General features: G+C 40.9%; 1 long non-coding RNA gene across 3 annotated transcripts in view; it reads left to right on the forward strand.

The window, feature by feature from the left end:
• LOC136610779 (uncharacterized) overlaps window positions 1-20,391 on the forward strand; it is a 65,454-nt gene that overhangs the window by 11,964 nt on the left and 33,099 nt on the right. For all 3 annotated transcript variants that reach the window (XR_010790167.1, XR_010790166.1, XR_010790165.1), the window contains 3 exons: window positions 1,901-1,991; window positions 3,540-3,817; window positions 6,313-6,411. This is a non-coding gene — a long non-coding RNA (uncharacterized lncRNA). The remainder of the gene's footprint in view (window positions 1-1,900; window positions 1,992-3,539; window positions 3,818-6,312; window positions 6,412-20,391) is intronic.

Raw genomic sequence — 20,391 nt, forward strand, 5'->3', positions numbered from 1 at the left:
CAGCAGAAAAGTGTAGTAAAAGTCCTAACTTTATATTTCCCGTAGCCATTTAATCCAATTCTGACTTTGGCCCAAAAAATTGCATATAAATCTGACACAAAACTCTGTTTGTGTGCAACCACACTAAGGCCACGGTCAGACGAGGGTTCTTTTTTGCGCCTGTATAGGCGCTCTAAAAAATCGTCTCTATTAGAACCAATGCTTTCCAATGAAAGCGGTCACATTTGTGTTTTTTAGAGGCGCTAAAAAATCGCACCTGCAAAAGATAGGACATGTGAGTGCAAATGCACCCGATCACGCAATTTTTCTACAAGTGATTTGCAGGTTTTTTTTGGTGTGCCTATGCATGCGCAAAAAAAATAATGGTTAGGCGACCAAGCCCTAAGGAAGCAAACTGACAGCAATCCGTTTTTTGAAACCCCATTGAAAGCAATGGGGAAAAAAACTGAAAAGTTTAATTCCATTTTTCTGCTCCAAAAACCGGACAGAGAGACAGAATTGTGGCTGAATGCCCTAATGCAGACATGAATGGATCCTAACTGATGCTAAAATCTGCATTTACTCTAATATACACTATCCTGTTCACTGACAAATGTTTATAGAATGGGTCACATGCATAAATGAACTATAGAAAGACAGTAGACCTAAAAGATGTATGTGTGTTTACCCCATACAGTATTCCCTTTTAAGAAGATGTGTAATTTGAAGCCTTAGGCCCCAATGCTAAATCTTTAACATGGCCTCCACCCACCATGTGCTATATATAATACCGGTATCTTCTTAGGAGGTAGAGGGGCCTTTGGTTACTCTCCAGACACCAAAACTTGCATGCGACTGCTGTCTATGTACCCCTTATGGCTACACACCTGCTTTTGAGCACAGAGAAAGGGATTTAGGTTTTTTGTAATGTTGGGTTGTATTTAGAAATGGTTGAGCTCTAAGCATTATTATGAGTCAATATACCACATACCTCCATTTTCCTCTCTCCAGTTAAAGAATTGACCTTATACAAAGGTAGTTTTTAAGAACTATCCTCCAAATATGTAATTATTGGTATTTATTTATCCCAATAGCTACCTAGTTCCAGAGAATAGTATACATATTGGTTTATCTAGTTTGTCTATTGAATATCATTAATATATATTGAAGGGCCGATAAAGTTGGTCATTTAGAAACAGAGTAGGAGACCATATGAAGTGTTGCCTTTCATAAATGATATTCTTGAGGGACACATGATGATATAAAGTTGAATGTAGGTATTCACATACATCTCTATAATATAAGTTTCAGTCATGTCGAAGTAATGATGTTTTAGATACATAGACCACTTGTGAATGTATAAAGTAAATGTGTATGGTGGAAATGATATACACTTCTGGCTCTATGGATGAATATGAGAGTGCATATTGCTGCTTATATAGATTTAAGCAGTCTTGCTTTGCAGTTGATGTGTGATTAACCTGAAATAACCACTTTTATCAGTCATTGGGGGGGTGGATGGGGGGGGGGGGGGGTCACATCTCGCCAGCATCATTTGAATGGAATAGAAAAATCTAATTCCCTCATGTTTCCTCCATTAAGATCCACAGACATCCACTGGGATTTTCTTTTTCAAGTCATTTCTTTCAAATAATTTTTGAGCATATATAATTTGGATCTCTGGGCTTTGTTTCCCCATAACCCTTTTATTTTCCCATTTAACTGTTGAAATTGTTAGGATAACTGTTAAATTCATGTTTGTTTTGCCCCATTCAGTAAATGAGGAAATCTAGAAAAAAAAAAAAATAATGCTATGCAAATCCCAAGACAGATGTATTATCCTTCTGCTGTAATAATCCATGTTTTATCAAAATGAAACCGGAATGCATCATAAACAACATTTTCTCTTTAACCTTTGCAGGCTCCACAAGGACACAGAGTGAATTAAAATTTCACAGCATGTAGCCAATAAAGAAGCAGGTCTTAAATTCAAAATGGCTTCCAATATGTAGGTAAGACTAATTCTAGTTTCAAGCTTGGCTTAACTATCCGCTACGACATGCACACTGATAGCACAAAGGAAATAATGGCAAAAGGTCTGGAAAACTGCAGATTAGTGATGCTGAACTGAATGAAGTAGGATTGCTTGACTGAGATATTTTATACCTCAGTAATGCCTCCATTTTTGGCTTAGTGTACTATCCTAGCCTTCTATATAACCAATGCTCTCACTGACATACATAGACTAATTTTTACCATAATTTTTTATTTATTTATAGTTTTATTAATTATTGCTAAAATACTTTTTGGTAAATAGTAAAAACTTACTATTTATTATTGTTAAGGAATATTTTTATTGAAAAAAAATACAATTTTTATGAGCGGTTGGTTTGAAGAAAAGCATGTGTATGTTTTCTTTTTTTTTGTTTATTGAGCCACCGAGGGAAATAGCTTTGTGTTGTAATGGGAAGGCCATCCGTTCTAAATTAAATTCACAGCTATACAGTCAGCTCATTCTGCTATGCCACACACTACCAACAATGGAACAAACCCTTTTTCCCACACGGCTTGCCGAGCATGATAGTGATTTATAAGGAGCTTCATCGTCTGGTTAATGAGAAGCAGCAATTGGCCAAGTCTTCAGAAGCTGGCAAATGAATATGCATGGCACAAATCTGCATGTGTTAAGACTCATCTTAATAACAATTGCATCAATTTGCATGTGGGGCGTTCCCATAATCAGTCCATGCTCTGTCATGGCAGTAATCAGAATTTCTTTGTTATATTTTTGACTGCTTTATATCTGTGTCTGTGATATTAACCTCCACCTTGCCATGTTATATGAAAGTGCACTGCAGGCCTGTCCATTGGTAATTGTAGAGCTGACAATGTTAATTTCTTAAAGGCTGTAAGACGAAGAGTTTTAAGGTGATATACATACCCAAATGTATATTGTAGTCATCATTTCTTGCCCATACAGATTTTTGATGATCTTGCTGAGATATTCACCAAAGTGGGAAAAAACATATCCCTTAAAAAAAAAAAAAAAAGATTTTTTTTTCTTTGTATGGTTTAATAATTTATAGTATTTTTCAGGTGGTGCAGATTGGCCTTTATGATGAACCTAGTTAATATATGTCTACAATTTCTTGACAAATGTCCCTCATCTATTTCCGAGCATCTGACAATTGTGATATAAATTACATGCACAAAGATGAGTCATCATCCTGCTGTTAGTTTGGGCTGGGTCTTATAAATTTCATTAATCATTTCCTGACTACTCACCAGCAGTTTTTTTTTTAAGGTGAATCACGAAAAGCACCTTACATACAACATCTTAGTAAATATAATGCAGCACATTGGATTTTTTAAAGGTTTTTCTCAAGTATTAGGATGCATTTTGTGACCAATATTTAATATGTACAATATCCTCATCCCAAAGTCCTCCCATTAGGGCCTTTAGTCCTTTGTGTATCCAAATAGAGAACATGTTTAATGCTTCAATGTTTAACATGCAAAGGAGCTAAAAAATATATATCATCTCTTTTTCTCCTGCACAGTGATAATCAACATCTCCTGCCATCTGTGGAGTACCCACATCTCCGACTGCCAAGCACAGGAATCATGGCAATCAAAGCTTCTTAATTTGAATATGTGCATAAAAGCTTCTCCAGTCCAAGGAATCTCCATTTATAAGAAGAAAAAAAAGCCAAGAAAAGCAAATATTTACACATGGACAACACCATTTTCTTGCTTATGATTTCCCTCCACATATTTACCGATGGAGGCCATTTTGATAGAATTCAGGAACATTTTAAGATGGCCGCTTTGGTACAAGGTATGTTGAATTTGCTATCTAATCTCTGCCCTCCCCCTTTGCTTGCCCGTTGATCATCTTCTTATCGTACTAATTAGCAACGAAAGCGGGACAATAAATGAAGCTGGCATGACCCACTTTCGTCTGCCACCATCCCCCTCAAGCGGAAAATCTTCCCTTGATATTAATTGAATTAACATACTTTCTAATTCACTGTTCTTATGTGTGCATGCGGCCTTTTCCATTTGCTTGCAATATCTACAGGTTAGAATGATTGCTGCTGTAAGATATAACGCTAAAGGATTTTTGCTGTTTTAGTAATTCCATAGATGAAAATACTGTATCTATACATAGATATACTGTATATGTTGCATATATCACCTTAGAAATATAATTGTGTTTTTTTGTATTTCAAGAGAAATTGGAGCTCATTAGATAATGTGTTATCTATAGCCTCCTTTATATCTGAATCTGAAATGTAAAAGAATTAGTAATTCATGTCGTAGTGCAATTATATTATATGTCTTAGTTCTGATATATATATATATATATATATATATATATATATATATACACATATATATATATATATATATATATACACATATACCTTCCTTTTTTAAAGTTTGGTGCATAAGACATAACATTATATATGCAGTTACACCATCATCATACATATTGGTTAGATATACGTAGTATCAAATTAGTATAGATGTGTATAATAGCGTCTTTATATTTCTCCATCCTTGGCACACAATGTTGATATAGTTCTTTGTGCAGCCACATAATAGGCCTACCTTCCTAGCGTAGTTAATGTGCTGGCTTGAGATGGTAGAATTAATTTGACTAACTTGAAATTTTGTAGAATTAAGGTAGAAGAGAATCTTTCAAAATTTGCCAACATTTAGAGTATATTCACACAAACAATTTTTTCGAATGATTTTCGGATAAAAGAAATCGGATGGAAATAGAACACATTCATTTCAATATCAAAATTCACACGTTTTTTTTTTTTTTTAACTTGGACGAACAGTCCTAGTAAACAAAAAATCCCAGCTTGCCTTATGTTGGTGCGATTTTTGTAAGAAAATCGCCCATTTAAGTATATGGCTGCGTTTAAAAAAATAAAAAGGACTCCACTTGCTTGACATTATTTTGGTCCATTTTTAATGCATGTAACCATGGGGACCATAAAAAATAAGAGAGCCAGGAATGCAGAGCCTGTACATTTATGCATTTTGTTTACACGTGTAAAAAAGCGCATACAAAATGGATGGAAATTGTGCATGAAAATTGCAAAAACGCAAAAAAATTGCATGAAAAGTCAGACTGATTTTTCTGGATAGAAAATGCCCCAAAAGTGCCCATGTGTATGAGGCCTTAGTGGTACCAAAATCTTCAAATTCACCAAGGTGCCAAGACAGCAAACTATTATCAGAGTTTTTTTTCTACTAAAACCCCCCCACAAATGGCTTGTAGATTATGTCAATATATTGGCGACTGCCAGCCCTGCAGATTTTAGTTCAAAAAGCCTTTATTTTTATTCCATTAGTTTAGAAGTAGGAAAAAGGTCAATATACCCATGATCCATGCCAATACCCAGGTTATAAAACCTCCATAGTGCAAACATTAATCTGCTTAATTCATTTATGATACACGAGAGAACGAACAAAGGAAGCAATGGAAATTAGTGGAAAGAAAAAATCTAATATGATCTCCAAGGTGTACTGATGCAAAATACAAGGGCAGGTATAGACAACACATCTCCCAGCATGCTCTTGTAATTTGTATCAATATACCAGTACGTATGGCCACCCTCTGTGATTTTTTTGAATTATGCCTTTTTCTTGTGATTTGATCTCCAAGGTGTTATTTAAACCTAGTTGGTAACAGAGTAGAACATTTTGGACTAAGATGCAAATCTCCAGGCTTTGTTGTAAGATTCAGCTTGCCATCTACAAATCCAAACTTTTTACCAGTTACATCTCCTATACAGATTCAATCCAAAGCCATAAACCAGCTAAATCTCTCTAAAATGCATATGCTTGACATAATCATTGTCATTTTACATTATATCTATGAGAAATACTTCCCTACAACTTCTCTGACATCTTGAAAGCCGCCATTTTGAATCAAAGAACAAAATTGGCGATTGAAAAAACAGGTAATAATTCTGACTTTTGGCACACTCATACATTATGACATCTGCCCACCCATTGGGTGCACCTTGATCTGTAAGACAATGAGTAGTATCTTTAAAAAATTGTCTCGCATGACACATGTGAGTACAGTGAGTACAAAAGTTTCCAGTGTGTCAAAAGTTTTGATGTAATTACCTGACCTTTTAACAACCCATGCTGATTCTATTTATTATATTTCTATGTCATTTTAGATCATTTCAAAAATTTCCATAATCAGTAGAAATATTGAATAGGGAGGGATCTCTTATGCCTTCTTATTTTTCTGTATGGGGCAACAGTAGAATTCACACTACTGACTGAATTTTCTTTGCTCAGGTGAACAGAAGTCTACAGATGTTACTGCCTAATTTCCATTGTGTTGCCCTGGCATATCTGATGTGTAAATGTCCTGCTTTTGGAGGAGACAACTTTTAGGTATGTACTTAATTTGTTTTCATCACTCTTTATCTTATCTCCCAGGGAACAAAAGGATCAGGTGGTGTTGAAATTCAATGATCCCAATCAGAGGCGTAACTTGAAGTTCCTGGGCCCTGATGCAAAACCTGTAACAGGGCCCCCAACTATAATGCTTTATTCATAGTCCTGGGCTCCCTATATGTAGAGGAGAGGCCTTATGGGACCCCTAAGGCTCCTGGGCCTGGGTGCAACCGCATCCCCTGCATCCTCTATAGTTACACCCCTGATCCCAATCGTTCTTTCCTCCAACATCATCTGTCAGGGGAAAAAGTTGAGTCGCCCTCGTACATGTCAGAGAGGCATCCTGAGGGTTCGGACAAGTAAAGTTTAATGGGTATAGGGACCGTAAGGCCTTGGTCAGACGATCGTTTTTTTATCGCATGAATAGCCACGCTAAAAAAATCGCACATCGCGTGCAGACAAATCACGTTAATGGGTGTATTTGCACTCGCATGTCCTATATTTTGCAGGTGTGATTTTGTAGCGCTTCTAAAAAAGTACATGTGAACGCTTTCATTGGAAAACATTGGTTCTAATAAAGCCGCTTTTTAAGTGCGGCTATTCATGCGCTAAAATATCACTCGTCTGAACGAGCCTTAAGTCAGCTATCACACGGCATACACATAGTGAAATTAGTGCCTGACACCATTGTGTAACCTACACAGCTCCCCCTTAGTAGATTTTGTAAGAGGATGTTTTCTCTGCTGTACCTGGGACAACCTTTTTATGCAACAGAGGTTTGTCTTAGGACCCACTCAAGTATTAGGACACGAAAAAATAGCACAGAAAACACTTACTGCGTTAGGGTGAATGCACACAGGCGGATTTGAATTGTGGAATCTGGAGCAGGAGTCCTCCTCCGGATTCCGCAGCAAATACCATCCATAGCATGCAATGCAAAAATAAATCTTCATGCACATGAGCAGAAACCAAGTGAAAAATCGTAGCATGCTCCATGTTCCTGCGGATTCCGCACTGAAGGCTTCCATTGAAGTTAATTGAAGCCGTCCGACCCGCAGCTCGTCTGCAATTGACATTGTGGACGGGCTGCATATTCCATGGGAAAAGCAGGAGTTTAGAAAAAAATCTGTACTGCGCATGTCCGACGGTGAACCGTGCGGACCATCCACAGTACAGAAAAGAAGAAAAAAATACAGGTACACGCGGATACTGGCTGAGCACAGGGCCGGTTTCCTCTGCAGGCTCACACACGCGGAATCTGACCTGCCTCTGCGCATGCGGCCTTACAAAGAAAATACTGTATATCATGTGTAATCTACTTATGTGCTAAAATGGACTGGTGAAGATATTTTGTAGCAAACCGAGATGGTTTCACTTGTAATGTTTGTTATACAATATTCTATGTCTATGATTACTCTAATCCAGGTGTAGTTTGGGGATTAAAAGTACAGTTTCACTAAGACATCTGCTTTCTAAGTGCCCTGTTGGGGCATGTAAACATCTAAGAGGGCTTCGCCACTTTGGATTCTCCTCTGTAAGCCATAGTGGACACTCACTAAGAAGGAGTGGCTCTAGTCCTGGCTAACTCTGCCGTTCCTTAAGGCACAGCTTTCTACAGAAATAACAGCGTGTACGGGAGGTTTCCATGTACAATGATGCAGAACATTGAACTTTGTGGTTGAACAAATAATTTATTTTTTTCAATATGACTTTTTCAACGTGGCCATTGCACTGCGGCTGGGGACCTTCAGATAGGCCAGAGGTTCCATCATTTTGGGTTGTACTAAAGTGGTTGATGATTTTTGCCAAACTTTCTGTGCTGCTCTAAGTGTCTCAGAGACTACTCTCTGCAACAGTCTGCTCTCCCTTTACGCACCATACTCAATATACCGGTAGATGTGGCTCTGCGGCTCCATTGGTCCTTGTGGCTATTACGTCACTACAATTGATACATGTCTGACTACCCATGGCTGAAAGTGTGCAATGTGCACCCTGAATATAAGCTGCATAACACAGGAATGTGGTCCCCAGACTATAGAGTGTCTATCACAGTCTTAGTGCAAGACTCTTTGGAATGGGGGTATCATCTCTCTATGGACTGCTCAATTGAAGTTGCAGCAATAACAATACAATGGCAACTTCCATACTGGCTGACTATTCTTGCAGAAAGCAGTGCAACACTTGAACCTTTTTCATTATATTTAGGAGTAACTTGGCTCCCCAAATACTGAGCTTTTTACTTTCCCTCTTGGCTCACCAGTCCACCCACATTGTTAGACTTGAATGGATAGGCCTCTTAGTAGGCCCCATAGGAGTTAGTCCCTCGCCACCCAGTGGATACCTCAACTCTGGCGTGTCACACACACAACTCACACCGCCCCAATGATGCCTCGCAACCACTTTCAAGTTTGCCACCAGCACATCTCTTGGAGGGTGCATGCTGGCTCTGCTACACAGCACCCATTAGGCTCTCTCAGTCCCTCTGCTTCTGCCTTCTTACCAGGTGTATGCAGTGGGTCCTACAGGCACTACACTGATCACAACTGCATACACTCTACTGTAGCCAACTCAACTATTTCATGTACTCCCCTGCCCCCTTCCACTCAGTAATGTAGTGCAATGCTTACTAGGATGCCAATGTTAGGCTCTGTGTGCACCTACACTTATGCTTACCTCCTCCTGCAAGTTGGCAACTAGGAAACTATGGGGGACTTTTATTAGAGGCTTTGCACCACAATTGTGGCATAAAAAGTTGTAAATTATGGAGCACAACACACTCAATTATGTGAGACTTTTTCTTTTTGCCTTTTTGCTCTTCTGTCGACACTTTTTTAAAGTGTCCAAAGAAGTTGATAATGAGGCCGGTTTCACACGGGCGTATGTGCGCGTGCAGTAGATAGAGAATAGAACCCGTTGATTTCAATGGGTTTGTTCACATTTTCGTATTTTGCACACTGATTTTGGTCGTGCAAAAAAAAAAAAAAAGAACATGCCCTATTTTACTTAGTATTTGTGCACCAAAGGTCCCCATAGAAGTAAATGGGGAAGGGGGGTGGGGGGAGGGAGAAGATCGCACTAATACACTTGAACCCATGTAAAACTGATCACCAGGTGTTTGGGAAGTTAACCCCATTGTAATTAGCTAATTTCTGGGGTGACTTCAACTGTAAGGGCTTATTTACACGAGAGTATATCGGCTGGCGTTTTCACTGTTGACTGCTATACGTCTCCATCTGAGCAGTTCCCCTCTTCCCTCCTCTCACCGGTTCTCTGCCTCTCTCCTCCACTCCGGCGTTTGCAAAGAGAGGGGGCCGGATGAGGGCGGAGCTAAGCTCTACTCTGTCCCACCCACTCCCACTGCTGGCTGCGGTCAAGGGGCGTGAGGGGGCAGGAGCCTAGCTCCGCCCCCACCCTGCCCACTTCCATTGCAAACAGCAGAAGGGGAGGAGAGAGGCAGAGAGCCGATGAGGGGGAGGGAAGGGGGGGCAGCTCAGATGGAAGCGTATATGGGCCAGCTGTGAAAACGCTGTCCAATATATGCTCATGGGACTAAGCTCTGCGGGTGCAGTCACACGAGCGATTTTTAAGCGCTTGTATAGGCGCGGGAAAAAAAAAATCACACTTCTCATGTAGAAAAAACGCCTGACCAGGTCCTTGCCACCTATATGTTCTATCTTTTGTAGGTGCGAATTTTTTGCCCATGTAAAAATCGCACATGTGACCGCTTCCATTGGAAAGCATTGGTTGTATGTAGATGCAATTTTAAATCGCACCTATACATGCACTTAAAAATCGCTCGCGTGACTGCACCCTGAAAGGGTTGCATTCTCTAGAAAACCCCTTTAGGTTATACATGGAGACTCATTATCAAAATTGGTGAAAAGGAGAAGTTGAGCACTTGCCTATAGCAACTAAGTCGTTCTTTTGAAAAGTAACTACATAATCTGGTTGCTATGGGCAACTACTCTTCTTTGCACCTACTATGATAAATCCTTCTCAATATGATGAAGAAACACATAGGCCACAAATACATCTCTAAGGCTAGGGTCACACAGGGCGGATTTGTTGCGGTTTTGCTGCGGTTTTTCCGTTGCGGTTTTGACGCAGAAGAACTGCTTCTGCGGCAAAACCGCTTCAAAGGTTAATTTGGGCTTGTGGATTTTGCTGCGGATTTTAGTGCGGAAAAATCCGCAAGCGGTTTTTTCCGCAGCGCTTTTTTACTTTTGTCGCATATTTGGTGCGGTTTTGGCTGCGTCCATAGAGGTCTATGGACCAAAAAGCGCTGCGGAAACGACCAAAGAATGAACATGCTGCATCTTTTAAATCCGCGACGCAGTTGCATTTCCGCACTGCGGCTGTGCGGAAAAAATCCGTCCTGTGAGAACAGCTTTTTGGCAAATCTCATTTGTGCTGCATTGCACTGCAAACGCAGCGGTTTTGCCGCAGTGCGGATATGCAACGGCAAACCGCAGCAAAACCACAGCAAATCCGCCCTGTGTGACCCCAGCCTAAAACTCGTGTGCATTGTGTTATCATCAACCATTACTGGGTACATTACCTTGACTACATGTTCATAGCAATACTAATCTGCATTGCTCCAAGGGGTTAGAAAAATGTTATTAGGATGTTTTTACCTATAAATATATGGGGCATGTGACCGTATATCCCCAATGTGGGGATCTGAATTGTGTATTTAAAGTGCCCTGTATGACATATTGCATTAGGGTTGACAAGAAACGTTACGTTCCCACAGCTTGCCGCCATAGTGCATGGTATGAGTGCATTCCTTTACTGCTGTAGCGGATGCCATCAGCATGATGCATGTGTGTTGGATATGTTTGCATTTCTGTATACAAGCAGGCAGGCTGGAGATCTCCGTAAATAAACCCTGAATAGTGTCTGCTGCTCTGACAGAGATGCCTAGACCCCATTCAGCTTCTATTTGATTTCATGGCACACATATTGTTTAAGCTTTTCTGCAAAGCAGATTTGTGATTGAGCTGCTGCCATAATGATTAGACTGGATTCATTTTGTATCTCCACTCCATAGAATAACCCCCACCCCGATTCTTCATTCACGCTTCTCTTGGTTATCAGGCAGACCATCCCCCTTTTATTCAAGGCCTCCTGACTCGGCTGCCTTGCTGTTTAATAATAAAACCTATAGTGAGACGTTCCCGGGTGTTGCTGCCGGGGCAGCTAGAAAGGGTCTCCCTCGATTTCAATCTAATTGGGTTGTAATTTTGTAAAGATCAATGACTACCAAATGTCCGACATGTAAAACACAATAAATAAAGAACGTTTAAAAAAAAAAAAAAAAAAATATATAGTAAAAAAATTGTGAAAGGTCTAAATCATAAGGCCAGCTTCACGCGGGCGTGATTGAGAATAGAACCCATTGATTTCAAAGGGTTCATTCACATGCATGTATTTTTCCTGCGCATAAGGGTTGCGCAAAAAACCCAAAACGCAGCATGTTCAATATTCCTGCGCACAAAATGTCCCCATAGAAGTCAATGGGGATGTGCCAATGCGTGTGCAGTCTGCTAGGAGATACATGAAACACTGCCTAATGGCGCACGCAAAATGTACAGTAAAATACGGCGATGTGCTCACCAAAAAGCATTGTTCGTTACGCGAAAAATTGACGCAAATACGCATATGTTCGTGTGAAGATAATCCTGTTGAATATTAATGGACTGTTTTAGAGAATTACTAAATAAAAATATGTAATGCTAGGAGAAAAAACAAACAGAGAAACACAATACACCTATCGCCGGCCCGAAGATGTAGTGTGGGATTTAAAAGTCTGCTTATAATTTGACATATATGTGTATGTGTATGTATGTATGTATATATATATATATATATATATATATATATACATATCAAATTATAATATACCATATATTATGTATATATATTATGTGGCTCTATATACATATATGATATAGTATTCATTTTCTATAAGCCTCTAAATGAAGCAGCAGCTGTTCATTATGGTCCAAGCTCAGCATAATTAGCTATTGTTCAATGTTGCATCATATATGAGCTTGAAGTAACCCTCATTCCTAATAATGACCCTCTTGAACTGCAGAAGATTATGTGTAGTATTGTTGTACCGGGCGGCCACGGGAAAGTAGGCCGGCACTGCACTCTTATGAAGGAAATCTTTGTTGCCCATAGCAACCAATCACAGCACAGCTTTCAGTTTACCTCAACAGTATAAGAAATGAAAGCTGCGCTGTGACGGCAACTTGCTATGGGCCACAAAGACAGTATGTGTTGCCCATAGCAACCAATCACAGCACAGCTTTCATTTTTTATACTGCTGAGGTAAACTGAAAGCTGTGCTGTGATTGGTTGCTATGGGCAACACATACTGTCTTTGTGGCCCATAGCAAGTTGCAGTCACAGCGCAGCTTTTATACTGCTGAGGTAAAATGAAAGACAGCCTTCGTAAGAGTGCGGTGCCGGCCTACTTTCCCATGGCCTTTTTGTATATGTGTGAGGGAAAACATGCACAAATGTCATAGTATTATTACCGATTAGATATTTAAAAAATATATGAAATTAACCAATTACAATAAGGCTGCTTTCACATCTGCGTCGGGGTTCAGTTTTCCTCCTCCGTTATAGAAGCAGGAAAGGAGAATCCCCGCGACCAAACACATCCGTCTTGTGATGGAACCAAACAGCGTCGAACAGACCCCATTGATTAATGCATGCCAGTACACAGAAAATAGAACGTCATTTAATTAGGTCTTCAACGCGCAAATGAACATGCCGTGCCTGTGCAAAAAGTACAATAAAATACACTGATATGCATGCAAAAAAGCCACATACATAGCACAAATACATTGCACTGAGGCGTGTGCAGAAACACTACACCCATGCGAAGGGGGCCTTAGGGCTTATTCACACCAGCGTATATCGGCTGCTGTTTTCACGACCGGCCAATATACGCTACCATCTGATGCATTGGATTCCCGCGGTCCGGGAAGTATCTTTCTGCCTGGAATACGTTCGCCGCTGCATAGACTCCTATGGGAGTCTATCACAGCGGCTGGAGAAGGAGGTGGGAGGGAGTTTAGCAGCGCTCCGCGTCCTCCCATTGCTGTCTGCAGACAAGGGGCTCCCCCCCCACCCTGCCCCTTCTCGTTGCAAACAGCCGGAGGGGAGGAGAGAGGAGGTGAATCGGCGAGGGGCAGGGAAAGGGTAGACAGCTTAGCAGAGCTAAACTGTCTCACCATGCCCAACGGCATTGTGGCCTCGGTGTATATGCGCCGGGCCTGTGCCATCTGAACGGGCGCACAAACATAAAAACGCATACTCCCATTTGTCACACGGGCGCATCGGCGCTGATGAAAAAACACATGACCGGCAATGAAGCCGGTCACATATTCTTCCTCCCGGCGCTACAGAGAAGTCCGTCTTTAGGTACGGCCGTGTGCTGGCTGCAGTAACACGGGCGCCGATGTGCCCGTGTGACTGAGCCCTTAAGCTGTATTTTTAGGCCTTAAACAGGCAACATGTTTGCGCAGGTTTTTGTGCATGTAAAACTCACGCCTGCAAAACATAATAAAGCAAACCAATTGATTTCAATGGGTTTGTTCTCATGGGTGTGTTGCACGGAAGGTTGCCAGAGAAGTCTATGTCAGGTTTAAAAAATCAAGGTGAAGGGTGTGACCCTGCAGACAACCTTGTTCCTGTGCTAATATGCTCCATTGAGGTGAGCGTATTTGCGCATACGTTCATCTGTTGAAGCCCTGAGGGCGGTTTCAGACAATTGTGGCTTTCTCCCATTATACAGCCATGATAATCACAGCCACATAACGGGACAAAACCAAACCACTGATTTTAATAGATTCGTTTTCACTAGCTTTTTCTCGCCCGTTAATTGTACAGCTGGGAAAAGATAGGGCCTGCCATATCTTTCCCGCATGTAGTGAACACTATGTGCAGTAAAAATCGGGCAGCATCTACATTCCCATGTTTTTTTTCAAATTCTTGCGCTATGGCGCCAAGTTTGAATGGCCAAAGAAATACCTTGTTCAGGTGCAACTACGCTCCGTACCGGCGAGCACCTACGGCCGTCTGAAACCGCCCTTATATTGTATATTGCAGCTCCATAGATAGTGAGAAGAACACTATATACCATTCATATAGGCAGCACTATGGGATTTGTTGGGTCTATCTATGGAAATCAATGCATGCATCCCGTCCAAAGAACAGGCCAGCTGTCTGAATGGACTAGTGGCATGTAAGCAGGTAAGGCTACTGTTCTTTCACACTATGCCCATTTGTCCTATGTGTTCCCGGCCCATATTTCAAATGTATCCATACGCTACATTCATCTGACTGGTCCAAAAAAGTAATCTTTTGGCCCCAATTGGGCTGCTATAAGTCGGTATACCTTATTTTCTTCTGTATGGAATAGTGCTATTCTATACAAATGCATTTATTGAAAACAGTATTCATTCGCGGTATACTTTTTAAAAACATGACAGCCAATGGGTGATGGATGCCACTGTATGCCTCTACAGAGGAATCCATCGGAGTCAGGAAATCCTTAAAGGAGATGTCCCGAGGCAGCAAGTGGGGTTATACACTTCTGTATGGCCATAATAATGCACTTTGTAATATACATTGTGCATTAATTATGAGCCATACAGAAGTTATAAAAAGTTTTTTACTTACCTGCTCCGTTGCTAGCGTCCTCGTCTCCATGGTGCCGACTAATTTTTGGCCTCCGATGGCCAAATTAGCCGCGCTTGCGCAGTCCGGGTCTTCTGCTGTTCTCTATGGGGCTCCGTGTAGCTCCGTGTAGCTCCGCCCCGTCACGTGCCGATTCCAGCCAATCAGGAGGCTGGAATCGGCAGTGGACCGCACAGAAGAGCTGCGGTCCACGAAGATAGAGGATCCCGGCGGCCATCTTCAGCGGTAAGTATTGAAGTCACCGGACCGCCGGGATTCAGGTAAGCGCTGTGCGGGTGGTTTTTTTAACCCCTGCATCGGGGTTGTCTCGCGCCGAACGGGGGGGGGGTTTAAAAAAAAAAAAACCCGTTTCGGCGCGGGACATCTCCTTTAACATATACCTCTGACAGACACTGCAAATGCAATGTGAAAGCATCTTAATGACACCCCCATATTACAATATTCCCTTAAGTCAAAATGCAGGGGTAGAATTTTCACTGTGTTTTAGGGTAATTTCTTCTTCCTTTCTTCTTTTTTCTTCTTATGTATAGAATCACTTTAATATTTTTTAGCACTTCCAGCGTAATTAAAGGGATTGTCTGAGCACCAACATTGATGTCATAATGTTAGGAAATGCATTAAAGCAGCCCACCTGTCCTGGACAAACAACGATGGCCACACCGCTTCTCTGACTACCTGATGCACACTGTGCGTTATGCATCATTAGTTTAATACACTACACCTGCTTTGATGGACCATTGTTGCCCACGTGAGCAGCACTGGCCATTCAGAGAAGCATGTAGTGCCTTAAGGCCCATTTACACGCAACGATTGTCACTCAAAATTCGTTCAAACGAGTGATAATGAATGATAATCGTTATGCATAAACACAAATCCATCGTGCACTTTTCGTCCACTTGTCGTTGGTCGCTGAGTTTCAGCCTGCATGAAAATAGTTACTAGTTCGTTCGCTGGTCGTTAGGTTTAAGCAGCAGTTGTTCAGTCATTCAAACAACTCGAGGGAAGGGGTGATTGCTTGCCTAGCTGAACAAAATGATTTATTTAAAAGCCAATCCACATACTGTTACAGTAGACAATGGCTTTTTCTTCACACTAATTAAAAACCGCCAACCTAGAGATTCTTTCAAAAGCCAATCAATATAGTTGCACAATCCCAACAATTTTTCTTTGCATATACACATGCCCACCTGAGCAAACAATCATCCACTTATTTTTACTTATAAATACTACCAAACGACCCGGAAAACAAGGGAAATGGCGATAATTTCAAATGATTATTTTTATGTGTGAAAAAGTTGGTGAGTCGTTCGTTCAAATGACAAATGTTGTGTGTAAATGGGCCTTTAAACTACCCATGCATACTAATACACAGTGTACACAAGCTAGTCAGTGAAGCGGTTTGATCATCTTTGTTTGTCCAGGAACAGTGGGTCACTTTAATAGAAAATTGGTGCATGACCACTGCTTTAATCCCCACCAAATGCTAGAACAAAGTGGCCGCTGCATTTGGAAAGCTTTGTGCCACTTCATCTCCTCTTGGCTCTGCTTGTCTTCTCAGCAGGCCACACAGTGAATCATTGAGTATAATGGGCTCACCATGTTGACTCTAGAGAAAGTTGAACGGATCTGACAAAATGGCACAATGCTTTCCTAGTCTTGGTGGAAGTCATAGTGGTTAAGCCTTCAGGACACTGCTGACATATCTCAACGAAACAGCCCTTTTAAGAACTTGATATACTGACATGGGGCAACTGATAGGGCTGTGTTTTAATGTCTAGAATTTACTGGCAATGATATTAGGAGCATTCAAAATGTTTTATTCTAAATACACCTAAGTTTTCACTTTTAGCCCCCAGACAGCATGCCCGCTGCCTTGGGGTCACACTGGACTCTGACCTCTCCTTTACCCCCCATATCCAATCTCTTGCCCAAACATGCCACATGCACCTCAGAAATATTGCTAAAATACGGCCGTTCCTAACCACGAACACGATAAAGACACTCGTGGCCACCCTCATCCACTCCCGACTTGACTACTGCAACTCTCTACTCATAGGCCTCCCCCGCACTAGACTCGCTCCACTCCAATCCATACTAAATGCGGCAGCTAGGCTCATTTTTCTATCCAGCCATTAATCAGACGCCTCTGCACTATGCCAGTTGCTGCATTGGCTGCCCATCCACTGCAGAACCAAATTTAAACTCCTCAACCTCACCCACAAAGCTCTGCATGGCACCGCACCACCATGCATTGCCTCCCTCTTGTCCGTACACCACCCAGCCCGCTTACTCCGATCCGCTAACACACTCAGACTAAACACCCCTCTAATACGAACCTCACATGCTGTCGTCCAGGACTTCACAAGAGCAGCACCCATCCTCTGGATCGCTCTACCCCAAGGCATCCGGACAAGTCCCGATGCACGAAATTTCAGATGTGCCTTAAAAACGCACCTCTTCAGGGAAGCATACCAAATCCCCTGACCTAGTCCCTCGCCCCTCCCTATGGCTCCCCACACCTTCCACCCTACCTATCACATACAACCTCTACTCCTGCACCTCCTTACCGCCCCATTCGTTTCAAACTGATTGTATCTCATATTGTAATTGTTGTATTGTTTTGCATTCATCCCATGCTTGAAAGTGCTGTGGAATAAGTTGGCGCTATACAAATAAAGATTATTATTATTATTATTACTTTTCTCCAAGAGATGTAGAGGAGACAAAAAAACCCCAAACAACAACTACCTTTTGGACTTTCTCTACACTTTTTTAGTGCATACATATCTTTATTGATCACAAAAATTTGGAATTCTGCAGATGCATTGCCTTTGATGGCCAATCACACTGTAAACGTTCCCTTAAGAGTCTTTCACGTAATGAAGTCACACAAGATGACAGCATCAACAACAGGATAAAGTGTGCACCTCTTCGTCTCAGTCTTGCAGGTCTAGTGGGAGAACAGTGATGGGCGCCTATGCTACCCTCACGCATCACATTGAGGTGCGCTGCACAAGGTGCTGTCAGGACATCTCACTGCACCTATTTTCCATTTCTTAGCCAGACATTGTCAGTAGGATTTCTTGCTTTGATACAACTGCAGAAAATACACAACTTTGCCTTCAGTGAAGGCGAATACTTGGATGTTTCTGGTCCTACTTTTGTTTCAAATGGATGTTTCCCCGTATGGCTTAATGGAAAGTACAGCATTAAAAAAAAAATTTAAAAAAATGGCTCTTTAACTTTATCAAGTGTATTTAGAACCTTGAATAAGTATTATTCAATGGAAAATGACTCAAAAGTCATATATACCTTAATGCTTGTTTATACATTGAGCACAAATGCTCAGTGCAAAGTAAAACGTTACAAATATACTGTACCCAACTATTATTGGTATAGTAATGGAAGACAGGACTGTAATATTTTATCCAAGGAACCTGCCATATTTGGCAATCTGTAGCTAATCACATGGACAAAATGTATAGGTCATGTTTTCTGTTGAAGGCATAGCGTACCCCTCAATATTCTGATTAAAGGAGTATTCCCATCTTGGGAACCCTATTCCAATGTGCTGCAAATGCGAAATTAAGGCACTCATTAATTATACCATTTCTTTGCATTGAAGGTCCTCTGCCCAGTGCAAGCAAGTCCTAATTTTCCGTGCTGCTCATAAACCATAAACAGTAGTTGGAGGCCAGGTTGGGAGCTATTGCGCATGCGCTCCAGAGATCCTGACCACATAGCAGATCATTACACATGGAGCTAAAAGTGTGCAAGCGACAACCATCTCCACTCTATATAAAAAAGATTACAGCTTTACAAGAAAGATGGGCAGTATTAAAAAAGACAAGTAATTTGGCGAATGCCTTAGTTTCGTGTTTGTAACACATTGGAATGGGGTTCCCGAGATAGGGATACTCTTTTAATGTTTTACCTGTATATTACCTCGTACAAGCTTTTCCCGTACTCTACTAGATATGCTATGTATTTTTTCTAGTTTTTTTTAGCTCTGTGGTTATATAACTCTGTGGTTACCCTTATAATAACACAAGGTATTATACATCATGGACATCATAAAGCAAAGGGCACATATAGCACAGAGGAAGGCACATACCATATTTCCCTACCCCTCCCCTTATCCTGGTACAAGAGGGCTTGTTTACCTTATTCTTACCCAATGGTAAAAGAAAGGATGGCATGGCCTTTTGGCCTGTTCCCAATGTACTTAGTGAAAGGGTATAGGACTAACATAACTGTGCCCCCATCTTTCGTTCTATAAGCCCAATAGCAGTAGCGGGGGTACATACACCCCTCTGAAGAGGGCAGTAACACTCTACATAAATCCTTCTCATGTTCTTTATGTTCATTTTATGAGTTATCATTGGTTTTAGTTAATTTTGTGATTATTTAAATAAGTGATATAGTGGAATGCAATTATGTGAAATAGTATGCAAAGTGAAGCTTCATTTGTACTAGAAAATGAAACTCTTTTGAATAATTTAGATACACAATATGATAATGAATTATTCTTTCTATTCCAAGAAAGAATTGAAATCCATAGTTTACATTGCTTATTTTATTTATGGGAAAATACGTAGAAACCTCTACACAGCTCAACAGCCTTGGGGACAATGGGACATCAGCCATGTTGCTTGGCAACATTAACAATATGACCTCCACAAATACATTATCAAGTCATATTATATTGTCTACTGACATTTATTTCATGGCTTTAAAAATATGGAATGGCATTAGGTAGCAAATCTAAAATATAAATATATTTACTTGGACTCTTCAATTTGTGCCTAAGGGCAAGAAGAGGATATGGAAAAAAAAACAATTAATTTCCCTGTTTGTGTAAAGGATGTTACGTTTTTACAATTCAGAACCTATTAGAATCACAAGACACAGACCATATGTTGAGAAACACCACAATGCTCCTTCTGATCCCAATTCCAAAGAACTTCTTTTATTCACCAGACAGAGTAGCGACATTTCGACTCTGTTGAGTCTTTTTCATGCCTTGACAAAGACTCAACAGAGTCAAAACATTGATAAAATGTCTGCTGAATAAAAGAAGTTCTTTGGAATTGGGATCAGAAGCAGCACTGTGGTGTTTCTAAACATGTGCTATTATAGGACACTGAGGCCAGAGTCTTAGGCTGGGAGCACCAACAATTTGTGCCTTTATTTTAAAGATTATTATATGGAATGCAGCTGGTAAAATCCCTTAAAGGGATTTTACCACAACTTAAAATT

This window comes from Eleutherodactylus coqui, chromosome 2, assembly GCF_035609145.1.
Source record: "Eleutherodactylus coqui strain aEleCoq1 chromosome 2, aEleCoq1.hap1, whole genome shotgun sequence".
NCBI classification, from domain to species: domain Eukaryota; kingdom Metazoa; phylum Chordata; class Amphibia; order Anura; family Eleutherodactylidae; genus Eleutherodactylus; species Eleutherodactylus coqui.